The following is a 25,974-nucleotide window of genomic DNA, read 5'->3' on the forward strand; positions in this document are numbered from 1 at the left end:
AACCGGACTGTTAATCTCATTACGCAATAAGTCATGTGTGCATAGGATAAGCAAGGTCAGATTTTGGTATGACTCTTGGGAGGAAGAAGCCTTCTGGGGTGGGTTTCTAGGCCTTGGCGGAGGTTTGGCGTCTCTATAAACTCTTGTTATAAACGTTATCTTCCAGGTTTTGTGATCCCAGGTAGATGTTTTCTAAATTTCTTTCAGTTTTCTCTGTGGGAAGCCGGACGAACATTAGAAAGCTCTCAAAATGAAAATGCGGAAAACAAAGGTGCCGCTAACCCACTCCATCAGGAAAACGCTTACGAAACAATTTTCACTTTTTTGGCCTTACTCTGTATTCCATTCTAATGAAGGTTTACACTCCCTCTCCTTATGAAAAAAAAGAACAATCAATAGTACAAGATCGGTTACTAAAATATGTAGGAAGGTATAACTATCCAAACTTGTTAGCCGTAATCTTTTATCTCCTCCTGACCACCTGCTTCTTTTCTCTCTCTCTCTCTCTCTCTCTCTCTCTCTCTCTCTCTCTCTCTCTCTCTCTCTCTCTCTATATATATATATATATATATATATATATATATATATATATATATATATATATATATATATATATATATATATATACATACATATATATACATAAATATATATACATATATATATTATATGTACATATAAATATATATAAAGTAGTATATATATCTATATATACAGTAAATGAATAAGTTAGTATGATAATGCGTGCAGAAAGATTAATCATTTGTCTTGAAAAAAAGTCAAGACCGAGCAACTGAGAGAGAGTGAGAGAACAAGTTAAAAAGATTTCTTTAATATAGTAAATTTTCCTGTTATGCTATCAGAAAAACCGAGAAAATACTCTTCTCTAAGAGTAACAATTATATCGACATCAATCATGGTATGACAATGCAATTTTATCTGAAAGATGCTACCGATCCGTGAATAAAGCTTTAAGAAAAATATCAGTAGTCAGATGGCAAGATAGGAATTAGAAATGGTACCATCAAGGAAATCACAGAAGTTCCGTATGTAGATGAAAGAATGATGAAAGGGAAATAAAGATTGCTAAGACGTGTACATTGCACCACCTCGAGAGAATAGTACTCACTAGTGTCAGCTGAATTCCTCTGGATACAGAAAAGTTTAGAGACTGGTGATGAATGCAGAATTGTGGAAACGAAAAAGTTAAGTATACCTTCGTTTAACCAGGCCACTGAGCTGATTAACAGCTCTCCTAGGGCTGGCCCGAAGGATTAGATTTATTTTACGCGGCTAAGAACCAATTGGTTACCTAGCAACGGGGACCTACAGCTTATTGTGGAATCCGAACCACATTATAGCGAGAAATGGATTTCTATCACCAGAAATAAATTCCTCTAATTCTTCACTGGCCAGTCGGAGAATCGAACGCGGGGCCAGCAGAGTGCTAGCTGAGAACGGTACCCACACCTCCCTTGAGGATCTATGTGGAAACGAAAGAACAGGAAAGAAACAAATGGCGGAATTACACAGAATCTATCACCTTGACATTAAAGCATCATTCCAGCTCAAATTAACCTCTTGCAACCTTTCTTGAATAACTGAATGCGATGTGTGTGCCTTTAAGCTCATTAGAGAAATGCGGGTTATCGAACACTATCCCAGAAGCGTATCTGACACCAAACCGAAACCCATTCCGTCCGAACATACTATCTGCGAGAGGGACCTCAAGCATCACCGACTCGCCTAAACCCAAGAGGACCTCGAGGAGTGATTTCCAATCACGGGACTTCCAATCACCCCGAGAACTGACATCCGGCACAAAAGCACCTAATAAGTCCCAACAAAAGACGCCATAATTGAGGTTATTCAGAGATCACGCCACCGTCGAGCTACTCGTCTAGAAACACCAGAAGATGATAACGATGGCGGTGATAGGAGAGGGCGGGCTGAAGGTTTCCGACACTGATCTCGCCATATTCTCTTCTGCGTTCGTTCTCTTCTTCCTGTTTTGAAATCTTCCATGTAGTTTCAGGAAACGTTATCGCGACTGTCGCCTCATCTTGGATATGATACATATTTATCACCACTATTTCGAATCTAGCTAATGAGTGAATGGAAATGAAAACAAAATATTTCACTGACTAGAAATCGAGAGACAGACTGCACCTCTGATCAGCGACGTTAAAACAAAGAATCTTGTCAATGTTCGGGTGGGTGACGACTAATGAATGGTAGACAACTTCGGCACTTGAGCACACGCAATCATCCACAGGCTATGAGCAATGGGCTAGCGACCTCATCTCAAGATTCAATGTTGACAACTAAACGGGAAATATTAAAACCTCAATCAAGCCTCTAGCTGTACTACGAGGGAAAGTTTAAGTTCATCTGCTGCACTGCTAGGTCCGTGGATAGCTCCCGGCCTAAACCATCCATTCAAAATGTTTTGAATGGGTACTAGAACCTGCTGAGGTCAAGAAAAATACGTGGGCTAACATGACCATTTCTAAATACCTCCTGAGAAACTGGAAGATTATCCCTCTGACCCATCACCTCCAAAAGAGAAAGGGGCACGCGGTTATATATATACTGCATTTGTGCTTGTTCTGTCTCCAGGTGTATTTTCCTTCATTTTCTAGGCATGTTATATAAAGGAAATAAGGTAGCCAATAAGGTAGCCAATAAGGTAGCCAAGAACAATGGTGGCTATCTTTGCCGATCAAAGCCAAGACGAGTTTACCTTTTTTTCATTTCCTGCAGTAAACAATGAAGATGAATAATCAAACTAATAGTGTAAGGTCTGAATATTAATAATATATAGCCAACGGTTACAAAAAATTAAAATAATAACAGCAAATACTTGGAAGCTCCTGATGAGAAAATCTGTTTTAGAAATCCTCACAGAAAACAGCTAGATAAATATAAGGGGAAAATGTGAAGGAACTTAACTTGACTGGAGTAGAGCAGAATTTAATTAAGAGCAGTGAAAAACATAATATTCACACACACCAAACAAAAATGTGTAATATCCGTACTTTATACTGTACGTGCAATAATTTGTTATATATATATATATATATATATATATATATATATATATATATATATATATATATATATATATATATATATATATATATATATATATATATATATATATATATATATATATATATTATACTAATTCTATTCTCCATACCACCAAAATTGCGATTGTATGTTTCACCTGACTGCTATTTTTTAATTCAAATCACTTTGTCTACACTCCTTCATCCTTACCCCTATTTTCCATACCAAATTGAAATCCTGCCTAATACCCTTTAAAAACCAACTACGACACAAGGACACCAAAACCGTCGCTGACTCAAGAGCGAATTTTATAACCGCGAAGGCAATTCGCTCTCGTGTACCTAGACCGTCTCCGCCTTCCCTTCAGTACGCCAATTCCGAACTGCTTTTAATAGACCGCCATTTACACGCTGCACATTCTCAGCAGTGACAACTTCACCATGATTGCAGTCGCGTGACGCTTCAGAGCCAAAGGCAGACACAAGAGGAACGGCCTCCTTCATTCTCTTCAGGTCCCAGGAGGCTTCGCTGCCAACAAATGATCTAACACTCTCCCACGCCGAAAACGAGTGCATGCACCTTCCCTATCTCGCTGTGAGACGGGGCAATCTGTTTCCAATTCAACTCTGTTTTGCATCCAAGGCTTCGCTTCTCACTCGAGTGTGTGCACTGTTAAAATTTGTTAACGTACACATTACTGTATCTGTGTATTTACTTTCACTGTCTTGTATATTTTTCAGAATTGATCAACGATGTCGCCAAAATCTTTCGTTTTGCCCTAAAAGGTTTCCTTGTGATTTCTCCTGGGTATTTACCCGACCATAAATTTATTTTCCCTTACTAGTTTCGTCAGACCCTCGTCTCTTATATGATTTTCACATCTCAGTTAATCAGCCAGTGCCTGTGCTTGTAATTACTTAATCTATATCAGCGTACTTCAATCCAAACCCTTATTATCAGTGCTGCACTCCCTAAAACCAGTTCTTTTCAGTAACGTTTTGGATCTTCAAAATTCTATTTCGTTCGTGAAGCACATACATGCCATCTTCTTTTTCAATAATGGTTCCTTCCTTTGTTTTTCATCATGGCGGTGATTACAAAACCACATTCGACTTACTGCTTGCGTTAAAATATTCTAGGCCTTCGTTAAATTTCTTAATTTAGTCTACTTTTCTCATGTCCCCTCGACCTTTCTAACACATTTCTTTTGTATCCTTCTATCTCAAATATGCCTTCATTTATAAACTGAATGAGTTCTTCGTTGGGCATGTGGGGTTCCGTTCTCAGCTAGCACTCTGCTGGCCGCGAGTTCGAATCTCCGACCGGCCAATGAAGATAAGAGGAACTTATTTCTGGTGATAGAAATTCATTTCTCGCTATAATGTGGTTCGGATTCCACACAATAAGCTGTAGGTCCCGTTGCTAGGTGACCAATTGGTTTCTTAACCGTGGAAATACATCTAATCTTCAGGTCAGCCCTAGGAGAGCCGTTAATGAGCTCAGTGGTCTGGTTAAACTAAGGTATACTTATGAAATGAATGGTGCTTTTATTTTCTTCAAACTGGATCTATTTGAATCTTGGGCCATTTAAGTGGAGTTGATTAAAACTTAATATCACAAAGATTCATAGCATGATGGGTTAATAGTATAATGACTTTTAACTCAAGTGCGTTGGTTCGAATCTTACCAGAGAAGAAAAAACAATTCACCTGATTCCCCTTCGAATCCGAGGCTTTCAGTGGAAAACGTCCAAAAACCCTAAAGAAATAGAAGGTTAGTTGTTATCGTAACTATTAATTATGCATAAAAAACCTAAACATTCTTACTACTAACTTGAATTTTTGTACATGTCCTATACCTCACCCCAACAGTTACAATTATCGAGATTTCTTCAAATTTTTTCAATATTCTCTGGAACAATTTTAGTTATGCTATATCGACCCCAGTCTCAACAATCTCTAACTCGTTCTTCGAAGCTCTCATCCAATCTCTACCTTATTATCCCTTATATTTACTAGGCCTACAAGATTTAGGAACCTTGCAATTCGAGAATCCCAGGAGAAACGTAACGTGAGATCTTGGAGTCAACAATAATGCGATACCACTAAGCCTAATGATATCTGATCATCCTTAATCTACCAACCTTATAAGAACAGCGTCATTCTATGTATTTTTATTGCTGTTGGCTATGGGTCTCAAATATCAAAATGACTGGTAGTTTCGATGCAAAAATTACTCAAATACGCACACACACACACAAGTGAATATACACAGTGAATCACGGAATCGATGTCAAGCGGGTGTGAGTTGCACAGGGCCTACAGTTTAAGTCAGCTTTCCGAAAAATCCACTGTGGCTTTACTGGCCTAAATTACAGATCGGGTACCCGGTAGTACACAGACTGTGGTGGATCGAACACAGAGAGAGAAGCAGGGTTCTAGGCAAACATAAAGCAATTCCTAAAACTTGACTCGTCAAATTGACTCATTGAGTTACACTGACACACAACACACACACACACACACACACACACACACACATATATATATATATATATATATATATATATATATATATATATATATATATATATATATATATATATATATATATACATATATTAAATATATATATATTATATATTATAAATTTATATATATATGTGTGTATATTTATATATAATATTGTATATATGTATATATATATATACTCATCCATACACACACTCACATACGAGTATGTCCGTGTGTTTCCCCGAACTGCAAAAAAATATCTGTCTCAGAAACGATAAAAATGACACTAACTGCCAGAATGGTTCCCTGGGCGCAGCGAAATAAAAGAATAAAAGGTCAAAGGTAGACAGACCAGAATAAAAGAACGGAGGAAGCATACAAAACGAAATCTTTTGATCTCCATTACCCAGAAGGGATAAAGACCACGTAATGAAACGTAGAATTCAAGAGGGTAAATAAGAGAGAGGGGGAGGCAATGATGATGAAGACAGAAAGGGAGGAATCGATAGCTACGAGTAAATGCATCAGCAATGAAAACGAATAGGAAAAGTATATTCAGTATAAATTACTGTTGCTTCTTGAAGACCGGATGCAAATACACTGATGTTTAATAGGATTAATAAGTTTATATCTTGAAGAAATTAACCTTTGATCAATTAACATAGAACATTTATATTTATTTTTAACCTAGTGATAAGAAATTCACTGTAATTGGCACGAGGGTAAAAAGGGCACATTTTCTAAGAAAAATGCAGTTTTTTTATTTTTACAAGTATATAAAGAGAAAGCAAGAGAGTTAACAGACCGACAGCTTGGGGTGCTTGTGCAAACTTGGGGTGCTTGTGCAGTTGTAAGCAAGACTTCAGTTGAGGGGCATTTAGTGGGTGTGACTTCCGTCATCAGACGTGAGATTTGTCCTTATTCACCTCCCTAAGAGATTCATCAGTAGTATGACAGCTGCACGTTAAGATGCAACGAATGCTTGTGCTTGCACAGTGTATTTTTTAATGATAATGTTGCAGCTCTGCACAGAGCATAAAGAAACTCAACAACAGCTTGAATAAATTGTATCTGGTCATCCCCCGGCCCTTGCCATTGGAGGAACACGGGCCTTGGGGAGCAGACCTCGATATCAGGCCTGGTGAACCTACTATAAGATTGATCAGCGACGGGTTCTAAAAAGGAGTGGCAAACTGAATTTTTATGGTTCCCCTGACACATCTCGCCCCTGAATTGTTTTAACACCTGTTGAAGGCAGCCAAGGAGGTGGATGGACTCCCGTCAGGGATTAACAATAGTCTCCAGAACCTCGGTCGCTTAAACAATGGCGCGGCGTCTCGAGACAATAAACTTTTGTACCCAACAAAAGGGAAGCTATGGATTAGAGGTGTGTGGACATCAACTGACCTGAATGCATTTCTGGTATTTAGACAAAGAAGTTCGGGACTTGTCATCCCAGAGAATGTAGGGTGTCTCGTGGACAGGTATATTTGACAAAATCGGTAGATAAGCATTTAGATAGGCGTTGTGTAGGTGACATACAAATGGAATAGGTATATGGATAAAAGTGACGACAGAAAAGTGCTAAAGGAAAAATGTAAAAAATGTTTGTTTTGCCTCATTAGGTATTAGATACAGACTGGCATTTGTAGTGAGCTCATTTTCAAGTGAAATGTGAATTAGTAATTACGATAAAGCGGCTTTATCCTTTATTCGCAATTTTGTACAGCCATAAATGCGATTTCTACGATAACAACTTGTTGAATAAACATTGCTTTGATAGTAAAAAAAAAATAAAACTGCAAACGAGCTTTGTTCTAAGAACTGCAAAAAAAATTGCACTTCAGACAAACAACTTCGAATGCCGAGAAAAAATATTATTTTCACATTAGATTTTGTTAAAACACTGAATAATCAAATCAATTCCTACTGTCTCGTAAGTTCGCGATTTTGTTTCTATGTTTCTATGAAGTTACTTCAACAAATTATTTCCCATGCTGTACACAGATTATTCCAGATAGTTATAATGATTTCAGCTTCAAGGGATTATACTTAACAAAAGGAGTACGTGACCTAAACACAGCTCGATTATTTTTTTTATTCAAGCCCAGGTATTTATTGTTACTATTTCTACCTTAATTGCTTTTACCATGCATGCATACTTGTGGCTGGTCGATACCAAAGCACATTACGACCTACTAATTGTTCCTACGTCTCGGAATTTCTTTTGTGTTTTGCGAATTGCTCGCTGTTATTAACATGGCCTCATCCTTTTCATTTAAATGTCGCACATACTTTGTTCTTCATGCTGTAGAGATTACAATATTTTTCTAAGATTTTATCTTATAATCGTTTCAACTTGCGTTTTTGTCTGCTGTGACGATGGAGATAATTCTGAGGTGTTCCGTTTATTTAATTTTTCTGAAGTATTTTTCAGTTGTCAAGGAGTGTATGTATGTGTGTATATATATGTATGTATATATATGTATGTATATATGTATATATATATTATATATATATATATATATTAAATAAGGAGTGTATGTACAGTATGTGTGTATATAAACAGATATATAGATCTAGATATATATAGAGATACACTGTAGATACAGATAGATAGAGAGATAGATAGACAGAATTATACAGATATGTGTGTGTGTGTGTGTGTGTGTTGGTTCTAAGGATGTTGTTCCTAAGCGCAGTACCACTAATCCAGAAAAAGTCTCCAACTCAAAATAGTTGGAGGTCAAGAGCAAAATGACTCCTTTAGAAATGGGCCAAGCAAGCGCATACACTTTTAATGAGACGCTTACGTAAACCGGGACAAAGGAAGATAGAGAGAGAGAGAGAGAGAGAGAGAGAGAGAGAGAGAGAGAGAGAGAGAGAGAGAGCACTGTAAGCCACGGAATCTTCGAGATACACGTGAAAATGAGTTGCCATATGGAGGGGAAGTAAGGCGATCAAAGGAAAAAAAGTGCAGACTGGGAGAATAACTTATATGGGACCTGGACGAGGTGGGAGATGGGAAGGTTGGGGGGGGGAGGTGATGTTAAAGGTAGGAAAGGGTTGCCAAGAGGTTACAAAAAGGCTGGAGGGTTGCGGTAAGTTGTTCTTCCTCGGGGTTTCAATCGATTCCCCTTGGACCATCACCATCATCATCTGTGGGGAAGGCGGAATGGAAGACGAGAGAGAGAGAGAGAGAGAGAGAGAGAGAGAGAGAGAGAGAGAGAGAGAGAGAGAGAGAGAGAGAGAGAGAGAGAGGGGGGGGAGATACTCGATTCAACGAAGATGAGGGCATGGGGGAGATGATTAGGGAAGAGAGTGTAAGGGGGAGATGCAGAGCAATTTAATGGCCGTAAATAATTGCCTTTCGTTTTCGTGGGTATTCAATCATCCTTCGATAAGTCATCTTACCCTTAACATCACCAGCTTCTTCCGCCGAGTAGTAATACTCTTTTAAGCAATAAAACGTATCATCGAGGATTATTTCCACACTTTCGAATGCGATAATACGTCTAGACCTTTTTCTAGGTCATATATTCTGAGGGCCCAGATTAATTGACGTAGGATCCACACACACACGCACACACACACACACACCTTCTCATATCTTTCTGGCTTAACCGAATGGAACAAACACTTGCCTAATAAATGATAATGAAATGTGATGATATCGTCTGCACACAAAGAGTGAGAGAGAGAGAGAGAGAGAGAAAAAGAGAGGACTCATGAACCTTTCCTCTAAATACTCAAACATCTGTGTAATGATGTTTTCATTGTAATCTTCCATTATTATTAACAAGTGTTGTCATTTTCTAACATTATTCTATACCTTCCAAGAAATGGTCAAATTAATATTTGCAAATAAAATGACCTAAAGTGGCTTTGGACTTTTGAAAGCAAATTTTGCCTTTACTGGACTCAGGAAAAATAGTGAATAAGTAAAAAGGAGAATATTCAAAATCATTACCTCTCTTATCGGTATCATAAGGGAACACAGATGGTAAGTCATGACCGTCGGGACGCGTGACGTTACGTACCGTCCAGAGGCTCACACAAAGGTACCTTCATCTTCATACTTGTATAATGAGTCAGCGGTCAGATAGGTTAGGACCGCACTGGTTGATTGCAAGGCTAAAAGTGAAAGCCATGATCGCAGAATATTGATTTAACATACACATGCACACCTGAGTGGCAGAATTTTACAAGGGCCCTTTACGTCACGCAGCATTGTGTGTGTGTATGTATGTATTTATGTATGTGTGTATATACATATACATATACATACATATATATATATATATATATATATATATATATATATATATATATATATATATGAAAATAAGGCCCATAAAACACTATTTAAAGTTGAAACCATGATCTTGTTTCTGTGCCCCTGTTCACTGGTAGAATATATTGAGTTTTATATATACAAAAACATGCAGGTGTGGCCAGGCCTGATGTTGGCAGGTGGCGTTTCTTAAGAAAGGAGAGATTGCCCAAATTTAGTGGTTTTGGCCTCATTAGCTCCGTTTGGCGATGGATCTGGCGGTCGCGTTTCTTGGGTCATCTTCTTCAAAAGGGGTGATTAGGTGTCAATGGCGTCCGATTTCCAATGTCCTCCTGACAGGTTCATATTGTTGGTTTGATTGATGATAGCAGATTCCAGCATCTTTCTTTTGTACGGACAGCTATGAAAACCAACTCCGCCCCACTCCAGTTAATGACATGCCCTGTATAATATGTAGGAAAATTCCCGAACTCTAGCGTAATACTGATCTTTTGTGCTCTGTTATGAGAGCGATCTATACATAAATGTCATGACAATTACTACACGGTATCTTGTAAACTCCGGCTTCTTCCCTTTTGTTATTTAATATACGTTAACGAGCGAACTCCTGATGGATTTGGGATAATGGAAAATATTATTAGAACTGAGTTTCTCGGTGGCCTTTTGGATGTTTTCATATAGCTTTATTTTGTTGTTGAAATCTATTTGTCTGTTGTGAGTGGGACCTCTGTAGTATATTTTATTTGCTTTATTAATAGCCCTCTATAATGTGTGGTGGATAGAGCAGTTGCGTTAGGTGTTGGGGATCGTGTTAAATTCTTGTCCAGGTACTCATTTGAACATATCCTAAGTCCTCTGAGGAATAGGTTGCACCCCATGATTTTTACGGAGACGTCGTGGTAGCTTAAGAAATGAATGTAGGAGTGAAGGTGGACTATATTTAAATGCATACCTGTTCTGTTTTCTTATGATCAGTACATCTAGAACCAGGTCCTTTTCCCATTCTGTTTTAAATTTTATGGTCGGAACTGGGAATTTAGGCATTAAAAATTCCTTAAAGTCCTCTAGCTCCTTGTCCCAGAAAGTAAAGATATCATTCCGTATCTAAGCCAGATCATGTTATGGGGTTTGATAGACGACAAAAGTTCTGTTTCGATTGTTTCCCAGGAATGCCATGCTACAGCCAAATTTTTGTTTGTAAAAATTACCATTGAAAGAAAACACGTTGTTAGAGAGGTTGATAAGTTTTAAAGTTTTATCTATATATATATATATATATATATATATATATATATATATATATATATATATATATATATACTATCCTATCTGCCACCGTCTCTATGCTTATCCAAAATAGGGGTCAAAGTCCCGTCCACTAAGGAGGGGTACCCCATGCCCGATGGTAGTTGAAGTGAAGTGGATCTTTTTGGGTGCAGTTTCAGACAGGGTCAAGCCAGGTAGTACGATTAAGTGTTCACTGGGGAATAGGCATTCAAGTAGTAGCTCTATATCCTTATCACAAGAACTATTTCCCTGTGCTGTCCTTTTGCTGGTTCTCGATTGTTTTCCAGGAATGCCGGGCGCTCCCATGAGAAGAGGCCACTTCCTTAGCCTAAGGGCTTATAGATTGAACGACATCCAAGAAGCAGCCGAGAGAGGGCAGTAAAAACTCAGTCACCGAGCAGGCAAGACCTCTGTATTGCTAAGTCCCGAATCTCGGGCATTGTCTATCTCAGCACTCTGCCACCAACTGGTATATTTTTGGGTCACGAGACCTGGACTACAAGCACTCTCTGAAGACACAGTGGATTGTCTAGCTATTTTGCAAGTGCACTTGCAATCCGGATGGCCAGGTACGTCTGAAATTAGCAAGTGAGTACCAGTTTACTTGGCCTCCCACCAAATCTCTCATTTCCTTTTCACATATTTCACCTTCCAAAGTAAATCCCTTGCTGATATCCATTTGCTACTATTGTGCGTGTTCCCCAAATGAATTAAGTCTATTGATGAAATAATCCTTAGCACTCAGTGACATAGCATTAATCATCCCTCCATTGTGCTAGATCATTGCATAATAGAGAATCCTTTATGCACGAACCCTTACCTGGAATAAATCTATTTCAAGAGGTGTGTTACCTCGTCCCCTTTGTGTTTCTGCCACCAACCTACCTCTGAGAAGTTGCCTTAGAGGAGTTATTAATTCAGCCTTTCCATATGCAAGCCTCCTGCTTCTGCAACTGATTACAAGATAGCAAAACTTTGTGTTCTCCAGCCAAGGGCTCCTGTTTGCGTTCCTACTGTGTCAAATTTATCGTTCTCTCTGAAAGCCAGTTAACTGTGATATTTGTTTTAATCTCACTGCCTTGCTGGGTTGCACACCAGTCATGATTTATTTCCCCTGCTTTCACTGTGTGAAATAAAGTCATTTATTGTAACCGAGGGCTTTCGTGGCGACCTTCCCTTTCCCTTATATTTTAGAGGTATCACTAAGGTGAGTTATATTGAGTGTTGCATTTTTTATTACATATTTGGTTCTGGGTAGGTGGCTCCTAAGGCCAAATTCAAAAACAATATCCTTTTCATTTGCCAACCAGGCTAAATATGTAACAATATATAGATATGCATGTATATATTCATATACATAATCACTGCCTACAACGTCACGCAACCTAAAGGGGACTGTGAAATTTCACCACTCATGTCCTGAGACCACAAAAGCCCAGCTGACTATCACGGTATCACCTATTATTCACCCAGGGATGCACCAGGGACATCTCCTAGCCATTTCCACCTTCCTGTCATCAATGTCTAATTTACATATGGTATCATTTCTACCTCTACCCTATCATCTGATTCGTAATAAGCGTCTTAAACCTTTATTCTCAGATCTACAACTCTTTTTGATATAGTATCATTGACATAGAATGATTCATGTCCGTATAGCCAGAGAGATCGTACCAAACTTATGGATAATCTTACTTTTATAAACAATTTGATCCTATTTCATTTTCGACCGTTATTCAGCTTGCCCACTGCCCCTTATTTAGTCTTTGAAAAAATTCCAACATAAGAGAACCTGTATTGGGTATCACTGTTCCTAAATATTTAAAAGATTTCAAATATATATACAGTCTCCTACAGCCTTTACCCTTTGAGATGTTGCCAGGTGTTAGTTGAATTTTTTTCAAGATTATGTAATTATACGCCAAATACTTATCCACCTCAGCAGCAAAATACTTCAAATGGCTAACTACCGCACATAATCACTACTTTTTTTAACACCAGGTCATATCGATCATGAGAGAGAGAGAGAGAGAGAGAGAGAGAGAGAGAGAGAGTTTAGAACAGGCAGGAGCAGCACGAATCAAATATGTGTTAAGACATGTCGTGCAGCAATGTAAAGAATTTTAAAATCCCCGTGATGGCTACGAGAAGTCATTTGACTGAATCTGCAGACCAGTATAATAGAAGGTCTATTTCCCACTCATATGCTAGTTAAATATGCAAACTACTTGAAGCTATCCGCCAAGGAAGAATGTGTTAATGTTGACTGAGTCATGTCAAATAAATCTGAATTAAATAGTAGGGTGTGACAGGGATATATTATTCATCTTTGCTGTTTGTCCTTCTCGTGGATTTTATAATGAAAAAGAAGAGGCCGGATATAAAAGCGATGGTTTAGACTGGAGTTAAGCTAGAAACCTGACTCACTTAGAACATGGAGATGATACTGTTTTAATCACCGAAACACTACTAGATCTGCAAAGCTTCCTTAAATGAACACATCACATTTCGAGAGATGAGACTCATATCTAAGAAAAACATAATAAGGAGAGTATGCATAATTGAATGAAATGACTCTAGATGACTATTCAGGAGAATATTTTGAGTCACATAGTAGGAAAGACCGAGAGAAATAAGACCGTTGGGGATATTAGGGAAGTTCCTCATGTACATGAGAATGTCATGAAAGGGAGATGGAAGTAGCTTGCATAAGTCCTTCGCACAACCCATGGGAGAACAGTAGGTGATGGTGAGGCGACAGGCAGAAGTGGAGTGGAGATTTGTGGAAGTAAAAGAACAGGAACGACTCCAGGTGCACGATGCTGTAAGTGGTGATATATATATATATACAATATATATACACATATATATATATATATATAATATATATATATATATATATATATATATACATATATATATATATATATATATATATATATATATATATATGCTGGGCACCCATTTTACTTTAATACTTTAATCATATTATTTTGTAATTTTTCTCTTAAGCCACTTTGGCAGTATTGTCAGATCTCTTGTCTCCTCCTCACCGGTTGTTAGCTTGTTTGACTTTCGTATTAACAATCGTTTTTGTTTTTACATGGTTTGAGGGTACTTGGCCCTCCCCGGAAGAGGGGATGGTCAAACTCCTTGTGAGGGCAGTCAATCTGTTTTCTGAGCCATTTTGGAGAGGCTGTCACCATTCTTGTCTGCCTGCTGGAAGTACCATTGACACTGATCACTTGCTTCCCCCGCTACAAGCTGAGGATTAATACGTCCTGTGGGATTTTGCTCCATCAGTATTGTAGCTGCAAGCTAGACTTCATCTCCGCCTCTGGCTTTGTATCTGTCAGAAGAACCTCACTTTTAGCCGGTATGGTGGAATTATTGGCATTGCCTGCTGCTGTTGGTTGTGATCACGGTGTATGGACCCTGGTGTGGGTTCTTTTATCCCTGCATGCCCTTGTTTTGTTCCAGACGTGGAGCTTGATGTATGTGACGTTGCAAGCCTCGCTTGACATCTTGAGGAGATCACGACGATGGTTACCAGCCTCCTTATTTACATGGTTTATTTGGCATTCGTACGTATTTAGGTTGCTAGTCTTTTGACCTTCTCATACTTTCTCGGCCCCTTTTGTAAGTACAGATGTGCTGCATTCTTTATTTAGTAGTGTACGTGATTGAGTATTGTTTTGTAAGGGTCACTGTCTTTTAGATATTTATGTATTAAGAAGTTCAGGTGTCATTTCTGTCTAAGGTTTAAGCATTAAATATTAAATGGTTTTTCTCAGTGTTTATTTGTCCCCCTTGAATAATCTTGCGTACGATTCCACCCTTGTGATTCTTGGAAAGGTATGTCTAAGGTTTACATTAAATATTAAATGGTTTTTCTCATACATTTGTCCCCTTGAATAATCTTGCAACATTCCCACCTTTTGTGGACTTTCGCAGGTAGCGAACACGAAAAGGCATTTCTGACTGTATAAATTATGTAGTATTTAAACAAGCCATTATAACATATATATATATATATATATATATATATATATATATATATATATATATATACATATACAAATGTGTATATATATATAATATTATATATACATGAGAGGGAGATGTAAAATGTCTTTTACATACAACTCCAAAAAACGATCGGGAAACATCTTGGCACAACGGGATTGCCAAATCGGGTGGTGAAAGAATCTGAAAAAATAACACGTGAAGCAACAACTTTAATCCATTCGGAGTGCAACTGGGGATTGACACAAACAGGATCGCTTCTGGGTAAATGATGTCAAAAGAATGCAAAAGTGGAAAATGAGGATTTGATTATGAAACACGTAAAATCGAAGCCATTTGCAGTCGATATATTGACGAAATAATGTAAGAGAACGTAACGTCATAATTGTTTACCTTCTAACAAGGGTTTAGAAACAGTTCTGGGAAATTGTACCTTCTGGGTCTGGTGTGTTCTTGGCGACGTATCTGTTGCCCTCTAAATGCAAACTAGAATGTATTTAATCGAGCTTTGTACCTTTCAGGACCCGTATACCTTTGGTCTGAACTACGGAAATATGCTTAACAAAGGATACGAGGCATTTCACCTCAACCTAAAGATTTCATCTTGTGACCCCACCTAACCTAAAGGATACATCAGTCGTCCAAAATATCAAACTGCGCCGGAATAAAGTCTAAAACACTACAGCAAGAGAGACCAGGTCTTTGTGATGACTTTACAAACAAAAAACACATAGAAGAAAACTATCCCACTTATAAAAAAATTTCATCCTAATTTCCTGAGAGGGCTTAAAGTATGGTACATAAACTGATGATCATGTTCAGTGCATGATGTTCTTTTTATGAACATAAGTATCGAAGGGATAGCATGAAGTTACTTTGCGAGAGCATAAATAAACCAAAAGTGTAAGATTCAAGTTGTTGGAAACACAATAAATACATACTTTTGAACAAATCTACACCATTCATCGAAAAACAATGGCATTCACAAATACCTGAACATGTAAATATATATAAATCTAAGGATACACAAACACACACACACACGAATACTTTACACACACACACACACACACACACACACACACACACACACACACATATATATATATATATATATATATATATATATATATTTATAATATGTATACACACATACATACATACATATGTATGTACTCTACATAAATAGCATATATATTAATACACATAACAATATATATATATATATATATAATATATATATATATATATATACACTCACACATACATATATATAATATACATATATATATATATATATATATATATATATATATATATATATATATATATACATACATATGTATATACAACTCCTATGCAACTCATACATATAGTGTGTGTGTGAGCATGCCCATCAAAACAAAAACCGAGTTATCTTATCTGGGCAACTTACCTATATTTCCGGCAGCGAGGACCTGAAGATTAGACAGAAGCTAAATGAATAAAAGGACACCCACATAGCGATGCATATCGTCCTTGCACCTTACATCATCCCCCCGCCGCTACTGCAAAGACAGAAACAAAGGGAAACATTTAGTTACAGTGAAATTTTATCTATTTCAGTGCAATCAGAACACACACACTCATACAGGCATGTTAGTTTATAGGGAAAATTTATGGAAGCATTCATAAGTGCATATGTTATGTATACGCATTTATATGCATAAAAACAATCAGGAGGGTTTAAATTTGTGTTGTCATCTTCAATTATATTAGCAAACATACCATATCTTATTCAGAGGCATTAATCCTCCATATATATCTATATATTACACAAACACACACATGGGTATAGATACGACACCGCTAACCAACAAAAATAGACCAGGCCTTAGGAAAAAATATAAAAACGAGAAGGCAAACCACCTCCATCCTCCACAAAACTTTCATTCAACAGCCTGATAACAGAAAATTTTGTGACATTCACTGGAATAGCTACAATGACGCACCACAGATATATAATTCTATCAACTGTTTTATCCATTATAGCCACAATGACATCTACAGTTCATCATTTAATAATGAATTTAGATGCAATTTCCACTGAAAGCCTTTGAATCCGAAAGAAAAGTGAGTGAAGATATTGTGATTCCCCGGTGGAACTGCTTTGCACCAGTCGTATCTCCCAATCGTTCTGAATGGCTAGCTAATAATCTTTGTTTAGATCTTTCCGTACGATGATGATGATGTTGAAGTTGGTTTATGATGATCATTATCCATACCTACAGTCATATCCATGAAATATCTGATTGTCACCCACAACATTTAGCCCTTCGTTGGGTGAGTCAAAGGCTTCGACTGCTCACTGGCTGTTGGAGTTCACCCCCGCTGGCTGATGGAAGAGTTAGAGGAATTTATTTCTGGTGATAAATTCATTTCGCGCTATAAGCGTGTCTGATTCCACAATAAGTTGTGAGATCTCAATTTGCTTGGTAACCAATTGGTTCTTAGCCACGTAAAATGAGTGTGATTTTCAGGCCCAGCCCTAGGAGAGCGAATCAGCTCAGTGGTCTGGTAAAACTAAGGTATACTTAACTTCAGGTGTTATTGACCATTCTTGAGGCACTTACAATCTAATATTCTCTCTCCTCGGCATCTTTTCCCCTAAGGACGTAGATGAACAAGTACATTCTCTAAGGAGGCAAGATGAACAAGTACATTCTCTAAGGAGGCAAGATGAACAAGTACATTCTCTAAGGAGGCAAGATGAACAAGTACATTCTCTAAGGAGGCAAGATGAACAAGTACATTCTCTAAGGAGGCAAGATGAACAAGTACATTCTCTAAGGATGCAAGATGAACAAGTACATTCTCTAAGGACGCAAGATGAACAAGTACATTCTCTAAGGATGCAAGATGAACAAGTACATTCTCTAAGGATGCAAGATGAACAAGTACATTCTCTATGGATGCCAGATGAACAAGGACAAACGAGTTGCCAGCCACCTTCGGCCTTCATAATACAAAAAAGACGAAACTGATGACTTATGGTTGGAAAATGGCTTCAAACACCCTTGTACAACATGGCAAACCATACAATGCTAAGTCATAAAGCTTAGCAAAATCTTGAAGGGGGCAACTGTCCCCTAAAGCGGACTGACAAAAAACTCACTCTCATTCCTGAAAATGGTAGGAAAGAATGCTGAAAAACGTGAAATCGAAAACAATGAAAAAGTTTAAGTTAAAAAAAAAAAGATAATTAATAATAAACAGAAAGGGTAAATACTGACAAAACAAAGACAAAAAAGAACATTAAAAAATAGTTTTACAAAAACAGTTAACGAATGAGAAAGATTGATAAACAAGTAATGAAAAAATAATAGAAAAGTGATATACTAAAGTAAACATTCAACTCTCGAGGACACTCTGCAGTTAACTCCAAATGGGATTCCAATGGTCGAAGTCATTTGGGACTAGAAGATTTACGTTCTGGACTATTTTGATTTATAATGCTTTAAGAGAGAGAGAGAGAGAGAGAGAGAGAGAGAGAGAGAGAGAGAGAGAGAGAGAGAGAGAGAGAGAGAGAGAGAGAGAGAGAGAGACTAGTCATGAGCTGTAGATTTACAGATATACGGTCTTATAAGCCTTGAAAAGACAAAATTCACATATTTTTGAACTAGAAACACGAAAAACTAATCCATCAAAACGATTATAAACGTAACGTAGTTACAACAAAGGTACAGGAAAAAGTAGAATTATTATTTCAAAAATTAGTTTGCACACATACATACATACATATATATAATATGTATATATATATTTATATAATATATATTATATAATATATATATCTCTCTCTATATATATATATATATATATATATATATATTTATAAATATATAATATATATATATATATATATATATATATATATATATATATATATATATATATATATATATAAACTATATATATATATATATATATATGTATATATATATATGTGTTGTGTGTGTGTACTCACATACATTAATACAAATAAATGTAACCAAGCTAGATTAGTTTTAAATATGAAAAACAAGCTGACAGCAAAAAAACCAAGGCATTTCATATTCTGACATTTTTTGAGGGCAGGGAACCATTTGCATTGTTATTTCTATTGAAACAAAAAGTGGCAGAATGCAATAGCTAAACAAAGCGAGACAGAAAGAATGACGGCTCAAACATGAAAGCAATATGCAATCGGGTTTATAAAAAGAAGATCGAGGAACAAAAACAAACTCAATTAATTTCCGCAACGGATGGGTGTGGGACTGACGCTTTCTAGCAAAACCAGCTACATAGAATGTCAGTTACCAGTGGCCCCGGCTACCTACAAACTCGGCTGCCTGAGACTCCAGTCGTGCAAAACCAGGCTTCCTCAGAGCCTGGTTACTCAAGAACCTTATAACTCTGAAACCAGATGCTTGCAAGCTAGTCACTCTAAAACTTTTACCCCAAAAACCAAACTACTCACAACACAACTACTGACGAACCTGGTTACCTACGAAGCCCGGCTACCTTGGAATCAATTACCTACAAATCTGCGGATTTAAACACAGAGTACTTACAAATCAGGATACTTACGAACAGAGCTACCTACATACCCAGCACCTCCGACCACTGCTACTTACGAACCAGGCTACATTTAAAGAGTTAAGTATGGCCTTAGTTTTACAGACCACTGGGAGCTGATTAACAGCTCTCCTAGGGCTGGTCTGCCGATTACACTTATTTTACGTGGCTAAGAACCAGTTGGTTGCCAGCAAATGGGACTTACAGCTGTTGTGGAATCCGAACCACATTATAGTGAGAAATGAATTTCCTATCACCAGAAATTAATTCCTCTAACACTTCATCAGCCGGGCCGGAAACTCGAACTCGGGCTAGCGAGTGCTGGTCCACAGCCTCACTGACTCTCCCAACGAAGAGCTATTTACCTAAGAACCTGGCTACTACTACCTTATGTAAATACTATAATTCACATCATACATTAATATGGAGGTAGGTCCAGAGCAAAGTGAAGCCCTGCACTGCCTCATTAAGGGTGGGATGCTGAGCTCTAGGTTACGTGGATGGTGTCTCTATTGTACTGCCTTTGCTGCACTTTCGGGAGAAGTCGGGTCCGAAGGCAATTGGGTTCGAGCGTAGTCCGTGTGACTGGCAGATAGAGTGACAGTCCCCTGCCAAATAAACTTACGCACTGAAAAGCAAACTCTGTAAACGCCACTGACCAACAGGTCAACGCTTTCCTTTTAAAATTCGGGCCTCATACGCCTGGAAGACCATCATATGTTATATCCAAATTGCTGAAGTGTGTTCCTCAGCCACCTTTTAAAATGGCCATAACAAACTCGAAACGTTAGTTGCCACTTTACCAGAATACCAAATACAAGAAAATGTCAGGAAGTACTGGGCGTGAATTAGTAATAATGATGATAATCTTAGAATAATGTTAAGTCAGTAAGTGCTGATAAGTGGACAATAAAGATGAAAAAGTGTAAAGAAAATATCCTAATGGACAACAAACTGGACTGCTTCATAAAACTAACTGTAACTCGGAAAACTTTATCCAATATCCCATTTCTCGTTGGCAGGATTATGGCAAGCAACAAACACACGCACTAAGCAATATACCGAAAATATACAACGTGCCCGTGAGGAGCAAAATATAAGTTGTTCCTCACGGCTGTATACAATTTTATATGAAACTGATCATGAACCATATCCGACCACAACTGAGATACGACGAACGTGGTGCAAGTTGTTATAATGATCTATTCACAAAAAAATAATAATGATATGCCCAATATTCTAAGACGTAAAACTTGACCAAGGAGAATTAAGTTCTATGCCAGTCTCCATCATCAACTATGAAACAATTGTAAAGTTCCACTGTCAGTTTCCATCACCAGCTATGAAACAATTGCAAAGATCCACTCCCAGTCTCCATCATCAGTTATGAAACAATTACAAAGTTCCACCACCAGTCTCCATCATCAGCTATGAAACAATGGCAAAGTTCCACTGCCAGTCTCCATCATCAGTTATGAAACAATGGCAAAGTTCCACTGCCAGTCTCCATCATCAGTTATGAAACAATGGTAAAATTCCATACCTGTCTCCATCGTCAACCCCCATGAAACAAGCCGGCAATATTCCATAGGTCTGCGGTCTCTCCATCGTCAACCATGAAAACAATGGCAAGTCTTCAACAATGGCAAAGTTCCACTCCATATAAGCCAGTCTCCATCGTCAACCGAACAGTAGCAGTTTCACTTCGCTGCAGTTTCCATCGTCAGCTATGAAACAGGCAAAGTTCCATACCGAGTCTCCATCATCAGCCATGAAACAATGGCCAGAAAGCTCCACTGCCATTTCGCATCCATCATCGTCAACCATGAAACTGGCAAAGTTCCACTGCCAGTCTTGTGACCAGGCATCAAGTCGCGAAACAAGGGCAAAGTTCCATACCAGTCTCCATCGTCAACCATGAAACAATGGCAAAGCTCCATCATCAACCATGAAACAATGGCAAAGTTCCATACCAGTCTCCATCGTCAACCATGAAACAATGGCAAAGCTCCAACAATGTCAACTCCATCGTCAACCATGAAACCGTGGCACTGCCAGTCTCCATCGTCAACTATGAAACAATGGCAAAGCCCATCGGTCAACCATGAAAACAATGGCAAGCCTGCATCAAAATCAACCATGAAACAATGGCAAAGCTCCATCGTCAACCATGAAACAATGGCAAAGCTCCATCGTCAACCATGAAACAATGGCAAAGCTCCATCGTCAACCATGAAACAATGGCAAAGTTCCACTGCCAGTCTCCATCGTCAACCATGAAACAGTAGCAAAGTTTCACTGCCAGTCTCCATCGTCAGCTATGAAACAAAGGCAAAGTTCCACTACCAGTCTCCATCGTCAACTACGAAACAATGGCAAAGTTCCATTGCCAGTCTCCATCATCGGCCATGAAACAATGGCAAAGTTCCACTGCCAGTTTCCATCATCAGCCATGAAACTGGCAAAGTTCCACTGCCAGTTTCCATCATCAGCCATGAAACAAATGCAAAGTTCCACTGCCAGTTTCCATCATCAGCCATGAAACAATTGCAAAGTTCCACTGCCAGTCTACATATCAGCTCCGAAGCAATCAAATTGCGACTTCTAGTCTAAATCATCAGCTATTAAACCATTGGAAAGCTCCACTCACAATTTCTGTCATCAGTTCTAAAAATGGCAAAGCTCCACTACCCGTCTACATCAGCAGCTATGAAACACCCCACCCCACCCCAGTCTATTATTCAAGCTCTGAATACTTTGCTAAGCTCCTGCTACAAGTCAATATCATCACCTCCGAAGTAATCACAAAGCTTCACTTCCAGTCTACATCATCAGCTCAGAATTGCAAAGCTCCATGTATGCTCAACATCATCAAATCCAAAGAGAATGTAAAGCCCCGCTTCCAGTACATCATCAGCTCCAAAGCAATCACAAAGCTCCATGTCTAGTATATTTCAGCAGTTCTGTAACTGCAAAGGTCCACGCCCAATCTACATCAGCAAGATAATACGTGAAAATGCCATACTGTATTAAACTCCTAAACTAAGGCCAATGTTTTCGATTTTTAAAGCATATGTTTAAGTTTCATCTGACGCTATACCATGTGATGACAAAGTTAATTTAGCAACATGTTCTTGTTCGCAACTTTATATATAAGAGATCCTTTTGCATAAATAATTAAATACAGTGCAATGTGAATCTGAAGATGAAAACTCGTACTGAATTTTATTTCACGTACAATAAAAGGGGGTTTTAATTCTCCGTAAACTAGAACCCAGAAATATTTTAGGTCTTCCGACGCGAGTATTTCCGTTGCAGTTCACCTGCGTGTTTCAGCACCAACATCAAGGAAATGCTTGCCAGTTCTTTGGACCGTTCGTCGCCCTCCTGAATCACAACAACGTTTAAAATACTTAGGTAATCTGGACGTCCTTTCCTCTATAATTACAGCGACCTCACATAAGCGTCCTGCCCTGACACGTAAACTAGCGAGCGCTTGGTGGAGAAAATAAATCTATTAGGCTTTGTTTAAAGGCGTTGCTTCAAAATAGGACGCCAGCACCAACACTTTTTTTAACATTATAAATTACAACATTGACAGTATAAAATATTTACAGTCTCCACACTCAGTAAAAATTAAATAAATAAAAGTATGATTCTGACTGCAGCAAACGTACTTGAGAACAGTTTACACCGAATAATTCACACTAAACTTAGGGCATGCCATTGTATTTGTTACGATAACTAATCATCACTTTAAAGATAAAATGGCATATGTATTAAGAATACAGTTAAAAATATAATTGAGAATACAGTTAAGGAGGCCTTAAATTTTGCACGATCTTATTTCATTATACATCACTTCAAATCTTAAAGAACAACAAAAATAATTTTAATGCGGCATGTGAATAATTAATCTGTAATCAGATCTGATCATCTCTAAACACTTCATCACCATTGCCTCCAACGCCTTGCGTCTGTCCTGCCACTTTCAACTTTACAGATTTCTGTATCCGTGCATCCTGTTTTAATGTTCTAATCCAAATGGGTCTGTCTACTTGATTAACTCACAGACACGGACAAGACTCTCTATCTTGAACAGCTCGGAAGTTCCTCGTTGGACGAGTCGGTAGAGTTCTCGGCTAGCACTCTGCTAGGCCTGAGTTCGAGTCTCCGGTCGGCCAATGAAGAATTAGAGGCATTTATTTCTGGTAAGCAGAAATTCATTTCCCTCGGTATAACGTGGTTCGATTCCAGAATAGCTGCAGGTCCGTTGCTAGGTACCACTGGTTCTAGCCACAGTTGTAAAATAAGTCTAATCCTTCAGGGCCAGCCCTAGGAGAGCTGTTAGTCAGCTCAGTGGTCTGGTTAAACTAAGGTATCCTTAACTTTTAAAACAGCTCGGAACGTATGACACAGAGAGATATTCACAAGACACATGGAGTTTTTAAATTTTATTGGGATTTTGAAATTTCACACTAAACGATAATGCTGGAAGTAGTTTTATCGTCTGGAATGTTACTTCTGCACGCTTGCCCATGTTCTATAGGACAAAATAAACTGACTCTTCCACTTCATGAATAGACAATCACCCTTAGACGAATTTTCCTCCTCAACAAAATTAAACAAAGTTGTGGTTAAGGAAAACTTTGCTTATTTTTCCTTTCCAGCAATTCGGACAAAGACGTCGCTAGTCTCTTGTCAGCAGAGAATAAAAAGAAATTCAAGAAGGAATATGAAAGTACTCCCTGATATATGATAAAGTTGGGGTAAACAAATACGGCGTGGTGTTAAATGTGTTTATATTCTGTAGGGCCTCAGGAGTTTTTCCACTTTTCGCCCAGTGCCTCGAAAACCAGGCTGAATGCGAATGAAAAAAGTTTTTTGATGGCCAACAGAGATGATAGAAAGTGTGTGTGTGTGTATGTGTGTAGAGATATATATATATATATATATATATATATATATATATATATATATATATATATATAGTATATATATATATATATTATTATTAACTCAAGAACACACTAAATAATGTTTCTCTAATTCGACATTGAAGTCACCTAAAAATTCTGGAGTTTAAAGTAATATGACAAAAAAAAAAATACAAGTCATATACTTAAGCAATTACAGGTCAGTACTTAAGACAAATCGTTTTTTTTTTCAAGTTGATGAAATGCTGGTGGTAATGTAGTTGGCATTTTTCAACAGATAATGAAACACTAGCTTTTAATAATTCATCAGCTCACGACGTAACTCGCGAATTGCCTTTATTCTACTGTACGAATGAAGGAAGTCACGCCAACATTTGAATACGCAGCATTAAACGAACTGTACTAATTTTAATGACTAAATAAAGCGGTGTATCAATGACAAACCAATACACTTTGCAATCAACTTGTCAGGACGGCGGAGAATTTTAAATAGACCTATCAGTCAATTTGAAGAACTCGTCTCGGTAAGAACGAGTGAAAAAAAAATCGAAATAACTGAACAGCATCAACAGGCAATAAAACGAAAATAATTCACTCTTGAATCAACCGTTTTCTCAGTGTTAGTTAAAAAAAAAAAAAAAAAAACGGCCCTTGGACACGATCAAGCGATGTAATGGTGTACTGTCACGTAAAGTCTGGACTACAAAACGGCATTTGCTCTACATTTCCAACACACAGACACACACACATAAAAACACTCTGTTCACAGTTGTTATCGTGTTGACAGAAGGTGCCTCTGTGTCGAGCAACAAGTTAAGTTCAGTCATGACTCGGTCAGTAGGAGCAAAAGTTACTGCAGTGAAAGTAACGTACATAAAAATGAAAGAGAACTTACAAGTATTACACATTCATGTCTCTATTTTCTTCAGGACCTGGTCTAGAACAGGACAACAGAGTGCCCTCCCAAGTGCCTTTTGCTGTAAAAATAGAAAGTGAAGACCAATGTGTACCTGTCATTATTATTATTATTATTATTATTATTATTATTATTATTATTATTATTATTATTATTACTGCTTTGGTCGAAAGGTCGATGACACTTGGTGGCAAACGACCCTTCAAGGTCAACGTAGCCTAGACAGACACAATAAAGAACTTCATCCTCGACGGTCAAGGCCGTCGTTACTTGAATGTCAAAGGTCGTCAGCGCGTAAGACAAAGGCAGACTTACTCAGCGCCGTCGTTTATC

General features: G+C 37.9%; 1 protein-coding gene across 50 annotated transcripts in view; it reads right to left on the reverse strand.

Moving 5' to 3' along the window:
• The window catches only part of LOC136826963 (uncharacterized), a 578,486-nt gene that overhangs the window by 505,856 nt on the left and 46,656 nt on the right, over window positions 1-25,974 (reverse strand). For all 50 annotated transcript variants that reach the window (XM_067084667.1, XM_067084940.1, XM_067084928.1 and 47 more), the window contains one exon: window positions 16,628-16,739. The gene's annotated coding sequence lies outside the window, so the exon portion shown is untranslated. The remainder of the gene's footprint in view (window positions 1-16,627; window positions 16,740-25,974) is intronic.

This window comes from Macrobrachium rosenbergii, chromosome 3 (genome assembly GCF_040412425.1).
Source record: "Macrobrachium rosenbergii isolate ZJJX-2024 chromosome 3, ASM4041242v1, whole genome shotgun sequence".
NCBI lineage: Eukaryota > Metazoa > Arthropoda > Malacostraca > Decapoda > Palaemonidae > Macrobrachium > Macrobrachium rosenbergii.